Source organism: Tenrec ecaudatus, chromosome 14 (assembly GCF_050624435.1).
Source record: "Tenrec ecaudatus isolate mTenEca1 chromosome 14, mTenEca1.hap1, whole genome shotgun sequence".
Lineage (NCBI taxonomy): Eukaryota > Metazoa > Chordata > Mammalia > Afrosoricida > Tenrecidae > Tenrec > Tenrec ecaudatus.
This window is the reverse complement of record NC_134543.1, coordinates 97,653,929-97,668,536: the sequence shown is the minus strand read 5'-3', so window position 1 is coordinate 97,668,536 and position 14,608 is coordinate 97,653,929. Positions and strand designations below refer to the sequence as shown.

The window sequence follows — 14,608 nt, the reverse complement described above, 5'->3', positions numbered from 1 at the left end:
CGGTAGGCACAATTGTATGGTTAAGAAATATAAACACTATAGAAAGCCATAGGGAAATGGAAAGATGGCAGAGAGAGAGAGTAAAATAAAGAAGTCAGACATATTTCATGGTAGCATGCTCGCCTCAGCTCCTCCTGGTGGTACATGTGGAGGTGGGGAAGAAAAAGGCAGGAGAGGTGGGTGAACAAGTAAATGTGGTGGAGAAAGCTGATGGTGCCCGGCTATCAAAAGAGATAGTGACTGGTGTCTTAAAGGCTTGAAGAAAAACAAGTGGCCATCTAGCTCAGAAGCAACAAAGCCCACCTGGAAGACCACACCAACCTGTGTGATCACGTGGTCCCGAAGGGATCAGTTATCAGGCATCAAAGAACAAAAAATCATATCATTGGCTGCACACCTCCATGATACGATCGCCAAAGACAAACGGGTGCATAGCAAATGTGGCAAAGAAAGCTGATGGTGCCCAGCTATCGAAAGAGATTGTGTCTGGGGTCTTAAAGGCTTGAAGGTGAACAAGCGGCCATCTAGCTCAGAAGCAATAAAGCCCACATGCAAGAAGCACACCAGCCGGTGAGATCATAAGGTGCCAAAGGGACCAGGTATAAGGCATCATGCAAAAAAAAAAAAAAAGAATATATATATATGTATATATGTATACCATAGTGAATGAAGGGGGAAGTGCAGTGTGGAGACCCTAGGCCCAAATGTTGACCACTGGAGATCCCCTCATAGAGAGGTTTAGGAGAGGAGATGGGTCAGTCAGGGTGCGAGGTAGTACCAATGAAGAACACAGCTTTCCCCCAGATCCTGGATGCTTCCTCCCCCCAACTACCATGATCCGAATGCTACCTTGCAGGACTGGATAGGGCAGAGGTTGTACACTGGTGCATATGGGAGCTGGAGGCACAGGGAACCCAGGGTGGACGATACCTTCAGGACCAGGAGTGTGAGGGGCGATGCTGGGAGAGTGGAGGGAGGATGGTTTGGAAAGGGGGAACCGATTACAAGGATCCACATGTGACCTTCTCCCAGGGAGATGGACGGCAGAGAAGGGGGGGGAAGGGAGACTCCGGATAGGGCAAGATATGACAAAATAACAATCTGTGGATTATCAAGGGCTCATGAGGGAGGGGGGAGCGGGGAGGGAGGGGGGAAAAAAAGAGGACCTGATGCGTAGGGCTTAAGTGGAGAGCAAATGCTTTGAGAGAGATTAGGGCAAAGAATGTATGGATGTGCTTTATACAATTGATGTATGTATATGTATGGATTGTGATAAGAGGTGTATGAGCCCCTAATAAAATGCAAAAAAAAAAAAAAAAAAAAGGAGAGAGCTCTCGTGAGGTTTTATTTCTAACCAAAGCTTATATATCTTTGGGGCCATGCAAGCCCTCTGATTACAGATAACAATGTATGTCATGAGAAGGGGTTGTAACACAAGCAATACAAGCAATAGGAGGGGATGGCCTATGGGTGTACAAACAGTAGTTCAGGGAGGGAATAGGGGTACATATGTGGCAAGATGGGTGGACTCTAGACTCAATGTGGTGGCCTAACCTGTCATCCTTGAGTGGTCCCCGGCTTGCCTTCAGGCACTCCTTCAAGGGAACAATATCAGAAGGGAGTGGGCCCTACTTAGAGTGAGTCAGACTATACAGAGAATAGGCTCTTACCTTTCGTTGACCTCCTAGTGTGCAGTCAATTACCATGTGTAACAAGCAGTGTCTTGGGTTTGGCATATATTTTGGGGAGACAACCTGGGAGAAATCTTGCTGTTTCCTCCAATTCCCCCTTTTGTTTTATGTATCACATTCAAAAGAGCTACAGTGGCTACACAGTTATTCTTTATGCATTGAAAGCTGTCAAGGAGGGATCAGGTATGAAGCATCCAGGAACAAAAATCCTATCATTGAAAATGTGGGTGAGTGCAGAGTGGAGACGCAAAGCCCATTGGCAGTCAACTGGACACCCCTTACTGAAGGGCTGTGTGGAGGAGACGAGCCAGTCAGGGTTCAGGGAAGCAACGATGAAACATATAACTTTCCTCTAGTTCTTAAATGTTTCCTCCCCTCACTATCATGATCCCAATTCTACCTTGCAAATCTGGCTAGACCAGAGGATGTACACTGGTACAGAGAGCAACTGGAAACAGGGACCCAGGACAGATGACTCCTTCAGGACCAGTGGTGAGAGTGGCGATGCCTGGATGGTGTAGAAAATGTGGGGTAGAAAGGGGAAACTGATTACAAGAATCTATGTGTGGCCTCCTCCCTGGGGGACAGCAGTGATAAAGGCGGGGGGAGGCGTCAGACAGTGTATTATATGACAAAATAATAATTCATGAATGATGAAGGGTTCATGAGTTAGGGGGCAGTGAGGAGGGAGGGGGAAAATGAGCAGCAGATATTAAGGGCTCAAGGGCAAGGCAAATGTTTTGAGAATGATGATGGCAACAAATGTACATACGTTCGTGGCACAATGGATCAATGTATAGATTGTTATAAGAACTGTACGACTCCCCATGAAATGATTTTTAAAAAAAGAAACCTGTCAAGGCAAGTTTAATGACCAAAATAATGTAGCTAAGCCAAAAATTCAGGCTCATGGCAAATATTTGAATCCAGGCAATGGGGGATTGCCGCAGTCCAGCTGCAGCAAGGTCCAGGGGTCCCTCAAGGTGGGTCACGGCCTCGGCAAGTGGGAGACAGAAACCACAGGACTCAAAGGTTGCAGGTGACTCTTCCAATTTTATTCATGCACAGCTTCAACTTATATGAACTTTTTCTTGGCTTAAAGCTTATGGCCTGAGGTCATACATCAAGAAATTCTCTGTACCGTAACAAGTTACATAATCATATATCTTTACTCTTGATTAGATACACATCATGCTTCTTGGTTAAAAATTAGTACATCTTGAAACTAAAACTGTCTCAAGCACAAGGGTGATGGACGTAAACCTTTAACAATAACTGAGCACACTTTATCCAACTGGGGCGCATTGTTCTAACTACGAAATCAATAAAGCATCGATGCATTTCAGACACAAAGACTACTTTCTGTTCCTTCTTAAGCTGTTCCTCTAGGGTTTTCATTTCTTGTTCTTTCTTGTCCACTAAGTTCTCATAAATTAAACTCCCAACAGCCTTTCTGTACCAAGGCATGAGTTGCCTCACAATAGGTAGCTTTGCTTCAGTGGACTTCAAACATCACGGAGGCCCTCCTCTTGCTAACCTTTCCGTAAAACTTAACTACTAAAAGGAACTTGTACACCTTCTTTGTTAATCATTCTTATGCCACTTTAATTACAAGCCCCTGTGTAAGATAAATCAGGGCCAGCAATTCTATTTCTCTTTGGGTTATTTCCTGGAGGGGAAGCCATACTCTGCCCCGTATGCAGTAACCAATATAAGGAGGGGAAAACCGTGGGAAGAGGATGATAAACTTATTTAGGGTCTTGCACAGAAGCTTTCACAGGAGCCTATGGGATTTCCGTGGGTTCCGTTGCAATACTCAGCCTGCTCCAGATCTACCATGAATTCCTTAAGGGGGGTTTCTGGCTTCCAGTTTCTAGTTTTATCATACAATAAACTTTGCACGCAATCAGGACATGGATCTTTCAAAGTCATAGGAAGGGGAGTAACGTCAACTTCTGGGGAATATTCCTCAGTTGACATCAGTTGTTTCCCAAAAGGGGAAGTGATCAAAATGATCAAGAACCAGAGAGCAGCTACAATGATCAACAATGATATCAGGCCAATAATTCCAAAGGGCTCACGGAAGGGACCTTCCTTGGTGGAGCCTTCTTTGAATGCTCTTCCTCCATGCGCTGACTTTGTCAAGGCCCGTGGTTGGCAGCGGTCTCGGCAGGGGATAAAATCCCTCCATGCCCATCTACTACCGGGGGAAGGTAGGAGAGGGATTGGATGCCGGCAGGAAGAGATAGACCAAATAGGAATGCTTGCTTCTATAGGGAGATAGAATCAACCACGTGCTCATTTTAAGGCAGCAAAGCTTTTAGGGGAGAATCTGTGGAAATGATAGACTACTGTAGGAAAATGTACTTGGACTCTATCTCCAACTACCGGAGTGGCAGGCTACCTACTGTAGATTCCCTCCGTACCAGGTAGGGAATAATCCCAGTCTTATTTCCCTCAGTGTTAGTATCCCGCATTTCTCTTTTTGTATTATGTTTAAGATTCAGTAGTGCCACAGAGGCAACGTGGTCTCTTTTCACATCTCTCAGCTTCCTGTCGAAGCTACCTGAGACTGCGAGCATCAAAATCATGATGAACAACACAGTCCGACTGGAACTTAAGCTATGGGAAATGCTTTGAGCCCAAGCTCGGGGGTCCAACCCTGCCATGCCATTCAGCACTTAATCATATCAAAGCCAGGAGGCGCCTCAAGTCGGTCTTGGAATGTACAGAAAATAACCTTCTTAAGCTGATCAACATCTCATGAAATGTTTCCCTTAAACTCTTGCAAATGTTTCCTAATCAAATCCCAATCATGCAATGTCTTATTATATGGGTAAGGGGTTATACAGAAGTCAGTTATATTCCAATCACATTTTAACCTTAATTGATGCTGTAAGTCCATGGTTTGATCTCCCAACCACTGGACAGTTTGCTGCAGCTCCGCTACTCCCCCTCCCCCCTAGTTCATCGTCCACCTTTGCCTGAGTGGCCCAGAGCTGATGCGAGTCCACTTGGCTCTTCTGCACGAAATGTTCCCTTTTGATGGACTCGTGCAGCGCTCCCCCAGCGACGGCAGCAGTGGTGGTCATGGCTAGAAGTCCGATTACAACTGCGATTACATTCCCACAAATCGGCGAGGCCTTTTCAGTATCTCGGACATTACTTGCATCATGAAGGATGATTCGGGACTGCTCTCCCACCTGCGCTTCGTCTCCACCGGGATCCACACCCCATCCTGCTCTTTCGGATGAGGATGCTGTCTTTAGAAAGGTTTACAGGCAGAGCATGGTTAATGCAAGTGAGCAATGTACAATGATGGAAAGTGGCACTGGGAGCAGTTTCATAAGGCAGCTTTACACATGAGACTATATATCGAGTCTAATTCTTATGAAAAGCCAGACTGCCTGGTGCCAGCGAAGCTTCCTGTGTAGCCTGTTAATGTCTTAGTGGCAAGTGGTAAGTTCCACAGGTCCCATTGTTCCGGTCCCCTCACAGGTTTCAGAAATCTGGGTGGGGAGGTACAAGGCCTCCCTCATGCCAGGCCATCAACTTTGACCTTGGGGTGGCAATGCCATTAGGGATCTTGTGCCACTCACAATTACTGACATAATTACATTGAGGTGGTGTTGGATTCCTCTGAGCAATTACTTAGAAACTTCCCGTGGGGGGCCCTAATCAATAATAGTTACATTGTCATTTCTTACCACCTTCCCATGTGGCCCCTGACCTTTGAGCCATTTGAGTCTGTCTGCAATGTTATTTTGGTCACTCATAACTTAACGGTTTCTATATCTCCTCTGCCTTCCATCGGAGTGGAGTTTTCATATTCTGCAAATGCTTCGCCCATCATCATAGAGAAGCCATAGCTGGTTTCATTAAAGGCCAGCCAGTTATTCCATGCCTGAGAGTTCACGGCTAAGCAGCTGGGTCTGGCGCCCACATATAAAGGTAGAGTTTCAAAAACCCAGAGTGAAACTAAAGCTTCTGTCCTCTTCATCGGGGTGTCTGGCTATTCCATTTCCCCAAAGCCCTGGGGTCCATACTGAATCATTTACAAACACGACAGGGCCAGCCTTGGTCCACTCCATGATTTCTAGTAGAGGGGGACGGGGGGCATAAGTCCAATAAGCGTGATTGGCACATACCTCGGTGGAGATGACTGGCATGACAGTAAGCATTACCAGGAGGACACTCTCCTGGGTGACGGGCCTGCCAGCGTCAGCTAGCTCTGCTTGTGCCTGCTGGTTCAGAGCTTTTATCTGTCACCAGTCAGGGGGGGTGAATTGTAGAGGGTTTGATCCTACGATGTCTCTTACTTATGGAGAGGGCCCTCATCTCCTTGACTGGGACCGTCAGGATCCGAGTGGCTCGGTGGGTCCTTTCTGTTCCTTTACCCTCTCAATCCCCGGGTGGACTCTTCTAAGACGGAATACGTCTTTTTTCTCTGTCATCTGGAAGAATGTAAGCATACCCCGTCATTCTTCCACCAGATTTCCTCCGGACTGGCTTCAGCTTTCTCTGTGGGGGTAGAAAAATGTTTCTTGGCTCCAGTTATGTTGGAATCTTTTGGAAGTGAGAAAAAATTTGAAGTCAATAGGGCCAAATGGAGTGCATTGTGTGCTGTCTTGCCTTTTGTTTCCCCCTTCTGTTTAGGCAGTCGAGTTTTTCGTGTGCCATGTGCCCGTTCAATGAGGGCTTGGCCTTGGGGGGTGTAAGGGATCCCTGTTATGTGATGGATGTTCCAATCTTTGCAGAGCGTTCCAATGTTCCAGTCTTTGCAGAAATTGCTAGAGTAGGCAGGGCCATTGCCTGTCTTTAAGTGTGTAGGAGTGCCCGTCACAGCGAAACAGGCTAGCAAGTGGCTGATGACATATTTTGTGGACTCACCAGCCATGGCTGATGCCCATAAAAATCCTGAGAAGGTGTCTGTGAGCATGCACAGCTCCTAGGCGTCCAATGAATGTATGTGAGTGATGTCCATTTGCCAGATTGCGTTTGACTGGTCACCACATGGGTTAACTCCGTCAGGTTCTTCTCTGAGTGAGGCGTGCCAGCAGTGAGGACAATTATCTCACAATCTGCCTGAGCTGTGCCCATGTCAGTTGATATTGATCCCCAAGGCTGGCCGCATTATTGTGCAATCTTTGATGTTCTGCCTGTGGAAGCTCTAGAGTAGTGAATGCCTCTTGTGTTAGCAGGTCTGCATTGACATTTCCCAGGGAAACTGGCTCTGGTAGCTGTGTGTGGGCTCTTGTGTGTCCTATGAAGAAAGGGTGAGAGTGTGTTCTTACTTGATTCTGCAGAGTCAGGGATAACTTACCAATGTCAGAGTGTGGATCTACCTTCAACTTCACTGTCTCAATGCAAGAACACACTTACACTGTCTAGGCAGTCACTGATTATGTTGATAGGCTGCTTCATATCTTTAAATAAGAAAATGATATCAAATATCTCTCTTTTCTGAGCAGAGGTGTAACAGGTTTAGAAGGAATGAGAGGAGGGACCCCAGTAGGCTGCCATGCCATTACGGGGGCCGTCTGTGAAGTAAGTAGGGGCTCCTTCAGTTGGCTTATGTGAGAACACCTTGCTGAGGATCCACGGGGTTCACTGTAAAAAAACCCAACGTTTTCCTGGAGGATAGTGACAATCTAACTTTTCCCCAAACTCAGCCAAAGTTATTTGGAAGTCTGTGGCAACTTCTAGAAGGTTCCTCACTTGAGTGGGAGTGTAAGCTGAATTATGACAGACGGATCACAACCACTCAATTGTCGGCAGCCCAGTCTGCCCTTGGAAATTAGCTGTGCTATTTGCTCCCAATAAGGCCAGATGACTAGGGCCTGTGTTTCCCAAATGTCTCCACTCGAAAGGCTTATCAACCTGTGTTGGGGTCTCGTCCAGCGAGACTCTCACGTGGTGACCCGGAGGGGCAACGAACCTGGATGGAAAAAAGACACAGAGATGTGGGGCAAGACAAGTGCTGATCAAGCCCGTTTATTTTGCCAAAACTCGTGGTATATAATTACAACAGAGAAGGAAGTGGGAGGCACATTTTTTACTGTGTAACAACCGATCGGCTACATGTTCCCAATAAGGTACAAAGGGTGCGCAACAGTACTCAAAGACGTCCGTGGTGACGTCCGTATGCAAACTAAGGCTTACCAGGTGAACTGATCACTATGTTCCTAATATGGTATATCTGCAGTTCAATGGGGCTCAGTACTTTGACTAATGGCAACAAGGTCAGTTATCGCAACTGCCCATGCTACAGTAGCTTGGAATGTGGGGGCGAAGTTGGGCAGGAAACAAAGCCTTGCTGTTAGAAAGCGGCCAAGTTTCTGCTACGTGTCTGAGGCAAAGGTCTTAATGGCTATCGGGTCCCAACAGGTCCTCCTTTTTTGTTTTATGTATTTAGAAAATGAGAGATACCCTTAGGGAGTTGTGCCTGTCTTAGGTTGCCAGGTGCGGCTCTGACCCTTACCCGTCTTCGGCTTTTGTGAACGCATCTTATCCACCTTGGGTGGAGGCGAACCAGGGCCTGTCTTAGGTTGGTGTCAGGGGCACCCACTCTTTCCCGTCATTGGCTATCCAACTCATCTCATAAGGGCGGAGGGTCTTACCGGTAACGCATACTCATCGTCAGATACCGAGCCACCCCGACTAATCATCTCAAGGCGATGGTAATGGACCTGTATGGGCTTGGCCTGGATGGCCTCTATTTGTTGTTTGATAAAAGACGTAAGTTTGTTAAAGATGACGGACCCCAATGAAATTACAACAAGCAAAACAATTACCGACCCTATAAAGGGGGCAAGAATCGAAAATAACTGCGAAGACCACCAATTCATTGAGTTGAGTGAATTTGGAGGCGGGCGTCCGAAATTAAGTAGTTCCCTGCTGATCTTATTAAGATTGTTTACCCGCTCCTCAACTAATCCAGATTCATTAATATAGTAACATTCTTCTTGTAAAAACAGACAAGTACCCCCCTTTTCGGCTGTAATAAGGTCCAGTGCGAGCCGATTTTGCAAAACAACTTGAGCTAAAGAGTTGATTTGTCGTTGGAGAGACGCCAGAGATTGTGCAGAGTCATCCAGAGCTTCTTGAAGGCGGGCGGCCAGATCGTTGGTGGTGGTGATAGAATGTCCAACTGCTCCTCCTCCAAAACCAACACCGGCGACAGAAGCATTCAAATATTTTGTGATTTGTTTAATCTGTGAAAACACACACAAAAAACGGATCTCTCAGGGGGTTGACTCCTCCCTGGAGGGCATTACTTCAGGTTTATGGTCCATTTGTCTGACCAGTCTTTCTGGTAACCATCTTGCTGCATTGTGCTCTTGAGAATAGACACAAACAGAGTCTCTTCCCCAGATAAGTACTGGGTCCGGTCCGTGCCATGAATTGTTTATAAGGTCTTTGCATTTTGCCATGGCAAACTGTGAGTTAGATTTAGGGTGCCAAAACCGATTTGCAGCTGATTTTCCTGAATCATCAAGGCGTAAGAAATTGAGTATAAATAAGGCATGATTAAGAAGGTTCCGGGGGGTGCCTTTCGGAGGATACCATTGTCCTGTTTTTATTTTTCAATAGTACATTTTAATGTTAAGTTTGATCTTTCCACTACCCCCTGGCCTTGGGGGTTGTACGGGATGCCAGTGACATGCTTTATAAAGAGTTTGCAACAAAATTCTTGAAAGGCTGCAGATGTGTAACCAGGGCCATTGTCTGTTTTTATTTGCTTAGGGGCCCCAAGTATAGAGAAACAGTGTAAAAGGTGAGCTATATCATGTTTGGTGGCCTCTCCTGTTTGGAGGGAAGCCACTATGAATCCACTCAAGGTGTCCACGCACACGTGAACATATTTTAAATTACCAAACTCAGAAAGATGGGTTACATCCATTTGTCAGATATCATTTGGCACCAACCCTTTAGGGTTGACTCCCAAGTGCGGTACCGGGAGATGGGTTACACAGTTGGAGCATTGTTTTACTATTTGTCGAGCTTGTTCCCTGGTTATTTTATACATTAGGCGTAAAGTTCTAGCATTAATATGATGTAAGGAATGGGCGGCGCGAGCCTTTTCAACATTATCTGTGGAGGCAAAGGCGACAAAGCAGGTGGCCGCATCAACAACCCCGTTGCCTTGGGATAAGGCTCCTCAATTTCCCCCTCCCTCCCAGCTCCCTCCTCCCTCATGAACCATTGATAATTTATAAATTATTATTTTGTTATATCTTACATTGTCCGACGTCTCCCTTCACCCACTTTTCTGTTGTCCGTCCCCCAGGAAGAAGGTTATATGTACATCCTTGTCATCGGTTCCTCCTTTCCACCCCACCCTCCCTCCACCCTTCCGGTATCATCACTCTCACCACTAGTCCTGAAGGGATCATTCCCCTTGGGTTCCCTGTGTTTCCACTTCCTATCTGTACCAGTGTACATCCGCTGGTCCAGCCGGATTTGTAAGGTGGAATTGGGATCATGATAATGGTGTTGAGGAAGCATTTAGGAACTAGAGGAAAGCGGTATTTTTCATAATGTTCCATGCTACTGGATTTTGTGGAGTGGGGACAAGGGGCATCCTTATCTGGTCCCTTTTTTCAGTGGGATTGTTAGTCTTTTTTTTTTTTACAATATAAACACTTTATTGAACAGTCACAGCTCATCCCTGTGGGTCAAGTGGTCAGCCAGACATCCGAGACCCGGCCTCAGCACAACCTCCGGGCTTCTCGCTCTGACTCCAACAGGGTGAGCACGTCGCCCTCGCGCACGGGGCCTTTCACATTGCGGATGGTGGAGCGGATTCTGTCGTCCATGAACTCCACGCGCACCTGCGTGCACTGTCCCTGGGAGCCGGTCCAGCCCCAGCACTTTGGTGACTCTCGCCAGCTTTATGGGCTGCACGCGGCTGGTGTTCATGATGGCGACACAGTGGCGGTTGGGCGGAGGCGGGATTGTGTTAGTCTTTTCTCTATTGACTATGACTTTGGCTGTTGGTTTTTCATATATAGCTTGTACTGTCTTGAGGAACTTTCCTTCCATTCCTATCTTCGCTAGTGTCTTAAACAGGAATTGGTGTTGGATGTTGTCAAATGCTTTTTCTGCATCTATCGATATTATCATGTGGTTCTTACAGTTTTTCATGTTAATGTGACAAATAATGCTAATGGTCTTTCGTATGTTGAACCATCCCTGCATCCCTGGTATGAATCCTACTTGGTCAGGGTGAATTATTTGTTTTATATACTTTTGTATTCTGTTGGCTAGTATTTTGTTAAGGATTTTTGCATCAATGTTCATTAGGGATATCGGTCTGTAGTTCTCGATTCTTGTGGGATCCTTGCCCGGTTTGGGTATCAGAGTTATACTAGCTTCATAGAAGGAGTTCGGGAGTTTGCCATCTTTTCTATGTTCTGGAAGGGGTTGCGTAGGATTGGTGTTAGTTCTTCCCTGAATGTTTGGTAGAATTCTCCAGTGAAGCCATCTGGTCCAGGGGATTATTTTGTTGTTAATCCCTTGATAACCTTTTCTATTTCTTCTATTGCTATGGGTCTGTTGAGATTCTTGACGTCCACCGAGGATAGTCTAAGGAGGGATTGTTTTTCCAAGAATTTGGCCATGTCTTCCAAATTGTTGAATTCATTGGAGTACAATCCTTCATAGTACTCCATAGTACATGAAATCCTTTTGATTTCATTATGGTCTGTTGTAATGACCCCTCTTTCATCCCGTATTCTTGCTATTGAAATTTGTTCCCTCCTTTCTTTAGTTAGGTTTGCCAGTGGTCTATCGATTCTGTTTATCCTTTCAAAGAACCAACGTTTAGCAGTATTAATTTTTCCCATAGTTTTCTTATTTTCCCTCTCCTGGATCTCAGCCCTGATTTTTATAATTTTTCTTTTGCTATTAGGAGGATTGTCCTGCTGACTCTGCTCTAGTTGTTGTAAATTTTGTGTCAGCATATCAATCAAGAGTCTCTTGAGTGTGCTTTTATTGCTATGAAACTTCCTCTGATGACTGCCTTTGCTGTGTCCCATAAGTTTTGGTACGTTGTGTGCTCATTTTCATTGGTTTCTAGAAATTTCCTAATTTCATCTCTGATCTGCACCAGTACACACTGCTTTTGCAGTAGAGTTATTCATCCTCCAATTGTTTGCTCTTGTTTTCTTTGTCTTCCTTTTGTTGATTTCCAGCATTATGGCACAGTGGTCAGAGAGAGAGGTCTGAATTATTTTAATATGCTTAAATCTATGTAGATTTGCCTTATGCCCCAGCATGTGGTCTATCTTCAAATATGTGCTATGTGGACTTGAAAAGAATGTGAAAATATTTTTATTTGGATGAAAAGCTCTGTAAATATCTATCAGGTCAAATTGTCTAATTGTGGTGTTTAGCTCTCTAGCCTCCTTGTTGACTTTCTTTCCCTGTGATCTATCTTTCTCAGAGTGGTGTGTTGAAGTCCCCCACTATAATTGTCGAGTCTGTGATTTCTTTTTTAATCTTTTGGAGTGTTTGGTTGACGTATTCAGCCAGTCTCTGATTCGGGGAGTATATGTTTACAATGCTCAGTGGTTCTTCGCCTACCATTCCCTTGAGCATTATATAGTGTCCCTCCTTATGTCTTTTTATGGTTTGCACTTTGAGGTCAATTTTATCTGAGATTAGGATTGCAACCCCTGCTTCTTTTGTATTGCTGTTTGCTTGGTACGACCTTCTCCAGCCTTTGATTCTCAGCCTATTTTTGTCTGTAGCCTTGAGATGTGTCTCCTGTAGGCAGTAAATTGATGGGTTGTGCTTTCTAAGCCAGTCTGCTAGTCTCAGTCTCTTAATGCCTGAGTTCAGACCATTGATATTCAGGGTTATTATCTCCATCTGAGGACTCTGTGATGTCATCTTATACCTTTTGTGTTGGGAGTTTTCCTACTTTCCTTTCTCATTCGTGTGTTGTGCATGTGTGTATGTATCATTCTTGACTTCTTTCCATCCTTAAGCCAATGCTATCTTGGAGTCTGTTTTCTCTTTGCTGCCCTCTGGGTGAGGTTGTTCTATGTGGCAGTCTCTTTATTATGCTTGGCGAGTGTTGTTCTTCTGCCCACACTGGTTTGGCAAGGATCTTTTGTAGGGCTAGGTTTCTTGTAACATATTCTTTGAGTTTTTCCTTGTCTGGGAAGACTCTTACTTTTCCATCTATTTTGATCGATAATTTGGCTGCGTAGAGTATTCTTGGATTTGCGTTGTTTTCCTTCAGTTTTTTGGAATATGTTACTCCACTCTCTCCTCATCTTCATAGTTTCTGCTGATAGGTCTGAGCATATTCTTATGTGGGAACCTTTATATCTGATTGCTTGTTTTTCCCTAACTGCTTTCATGATTTTCTCCTTTTCATCAAAGTTGGATAGTTTAACTATTATGTGCCTTAGTGACTTCTTGGGGTTCAATCTTGCTGGTGTTCTTTCAGCCTCCTGAATGGTTGTATGGTTTTCTTTCATTAAGCTGGGGAAGTTTTCCTCCAAGAATTCTCTCACTATTGTTGCAGCTGACTGGGGGGTGGGGGGAGTGGGAGGGAATTGTGGCTGTGTTGAGACCAAGCCCCGCTACAGGCTCCAAATGGTCTCGGTTCCGGAAGATACAATGGCTGGGCTCCAAATGGTCCTGGCTCCAGCAGAGACAGTGGCAGGGCCAAGCCCCAGCCAACTTCCACCGAGGTAAGCCAGAAGCCCCCAGCCCCTCAAAACCTTGTGGGTCTGTGCCTACTTATCTTTATGATGCTCCTCCTGCGATCCAGCAGTGTTGAATTTCCCTCTAAGCAACTCTCCTGGGCTGGATTTTGCCGAGTCACTCTGGTATGTGTCACTCCGTCGCCATCTTCCCAGAAGTCCAACACTCATATTTTATGAGAGGATTCTATATAAAGAGTAATTGTACATTAAGCATCCCAACCCAGTCCAGTCCTAGCCCATAAGTCCGACATTAGCCTATTATGTCCAACATTGATCTACAAAGTCCTCAAACACAGGCAATGGCGCCAAATGTAGGAAAGCCGAATCAAATCAGTGAGCGTGTAAGCATCTCAGTGCTGGAAGGGGTTTCCACGCGGCTTCTGCAGCACGCAGGGCTGCATCAGGGTGGGTCCATGTGGCTTCTCCTCAGAGAAGTCTTGTAGGAAGTGAGCCTTGCCAGCTGAGGCAGAGAACTAGCAGTTAAGGCAGACACACATTGTTGCAACCATCAGAGAACAAGAGCAAGACAGGCGAGGCTCGCCAAGCCATTTCTCTCTCTGCCCTTCAATCAATCCCACATGTTTATCGGCCAGGTTGGCACAATAAACCTTAACTATCACAAGAGCTTGGGAAAAAACAATCCATTTTATGGAGGGGGGGTGGGGAAGGGGTATACCCTCTCATACTTTTTCTTTTCTAGATGCCTTGGACATTGCTGCTCAGCTTTTACTTCACCATGTCTTCTGTTTGCTCAGAATCTCTCCTCGTTCGGGCCTGGTTTACCCTGACATCCCCCCCCCCCCCACACACACACCTCTCCTGATACTCCATTTCATCTTTTCTTTCTTGTCTTTTAAATGAACTTTTTCTTTCTTCTCTCATGATATTCTTGATGTCATCCCCTAAAGCTTTGGTCTATTATTAGTGTTCAATTGATCAAATCTGCTCTTCAGGTGGCATATACTTAAAGCTGTATTTTGGCTGTAATGAATATTTTCCATCACTTCCACGTGAACTCATAGCTGAACAATGGATGATGTGTTCCACAATTACAGGCACATAGTGCTTTTGCCCTCTAGGCGCTGAAGACAGTCACTCCCCTTATCTGTCCCTGGCACTGGTGTTGGGTTACTTTTGCAATGTATTCAGGGACCTTTAGTTAGGGTACAGTCCACTTTATTATGTGCTTACCTG

General features: G+C 45.5%; 1 pseudogene; it reads right to left on the bottom strand.

The window, feature by feature from the left end:
- Window positions 1–10,402: 10,402 nt before the first annotated feature.
- On the bottom strand, window positions 10,403–10,613 carry LOC142426721 (small ribosomal subunit protein eS28-like; annotated as a pseudogene).
- Window positions 10,614–14,608: the final 3,995 nt, after the last annotated feature.